Source organism: Chiloscyllium plagiosum, chromosome 20, assembly GCF_004010195.1.
Source record: "Chiloscyllium plagiosum isolate BGI_BamShark_2017 chromosome 20, ASM401019v2, whole genome shotgun sequence".
Classification (NCBI taxonomy): Eukaryota; Metazoa; Chordata; class Chondrichthyes; order Orectolobiformes; family Hemiscylliidae; genus Chiloscyllium; species Chiloscyllium plagiosum.
The window spans coordinates 60,119,009-60,120,373 of NC_057729.1; the positions used below are offsets into that span (position 1 = coordinate 60,119,009).

The 1,365-nt window shown below is 48.5% G+C and overlaps 1 protein-coding gene across 1 annotated transcript in view; it reads left to right on the forward strand.

Moving 5' to 3' along the window:
• Positions 1–1,365, forward strand: part of rbl1 (retinoblastoma-like 1 (p107)) — a 62,702-nt gene that overhangs the window by 55,173 nt on the left and 6,164 nt on the right. The gene's annotated exons all lie outside the window — the stretch shown is intronic.

Below are 1,365 nucleotides of genomic sequence, written 5' to 3' on the forward strand. Positions count from 1 at the left end.
ACTGTAGATCAGTGAGTTTAAACTCAGTGGCAAGGAAGCTTCAGAATTAATCATTTCTGGCAAAATTAATGTGTTGCTGGAAAAGCACAGCAGGTCAGGCAGCATCCAGGGAACAGGAGAATCGACGTTTCGGGCATAAGCCCTTCTTCAGGAATCCATCAGGATTATGCCCGAAACGTCGATTCTCCTGTTCCCTGGATGCTGCCTGACCTGCTGCGCTTTTCCAGCAACACATTTCCAGCTCTGATCTCCAGCATCTGCAGACCTCACTTTCTCCTGGCAAAATTAATGTCAGACAGGTAAATAAAGGAGAACTAGATAAAGGCAGCATGGATTTTTAAAGGGTAAAACAGGTTTAACTAACTTGCCGAAGCTTTTTGAAGAGATAACAGAAGGGCTCAATGAGGGTAAGGCTGTTGGTATAGTATATGTGGATTCTAGAAGATGCCTGATACAGTGCCACACAACAGACTTGAGGAATGTTATGGGCCATGGACTGAACCGGACAGCAGAAACATTAATACATTGAGTGATAGGAAACAGTGAAGGGATCAATAACCAGAGGTCACGCTTTCAAGGTGAGAGGTGGAAGGTTTCAGGGGGACACACGCGGCAAGTACTTCACACAGAGGGTGGTGGGTGCCTGGAACACCTTGCCAGCCAAGGTAGTAGAGGCAGGTATAGTACATTCATTTAAGATGTGTCTGGACAGATGCGTGAGTAGGTGGGGAGCAGAGGGATACAGATGCTTAGGAATTGACCGATCAGCTCATGCTTGGAGGGCCGAAGGGCCTGTTCCTGGGCTGTAAATTTTCTTTTTTCTTTGGATGTTTTTCAGGTTGGGGTTTGTGCGAGGGGTGCATTTGGAGATGTATTCCCTGGACCCAGAGCTAGGCCCCCCCTCCGCCCACTCTTCCTGATGGATGTTAGTGACCTTAACATGGGAGCTTGGGGTGTGCAATTCTGGTCTCCCTCCTATAGGAAGGGTGTTATGAAACTTGTAAAGATTTACAAGGATGTTGCCAGGGTTGGAAGGTTTTAGCTATAGGGAGAGACTAAACAAAACTTAGATTAGATTAGATTACTTACAGTGTGGAAACAGGCCCTTCGGCCCAACAAGTCCACACCGCCCCGCCAAAGCGCAACCCACCCATACTCCTACATCTACCCCTTACCTAACACTACGGGCAATTTAGCATGGCCAATTCACCTGACCTGCACATCTTTGGACTGTGGGAGGAAACCGGAGCACCCGGAGGAAACCCATGCAGACACGGGGAGAATGTGCAAACTCCATACAGTCAGTCGCCTAAGGTGGGAATTGAACCCGGGTCTCTGGCGCTGTGAGGCAGCAGTGCTAACCAC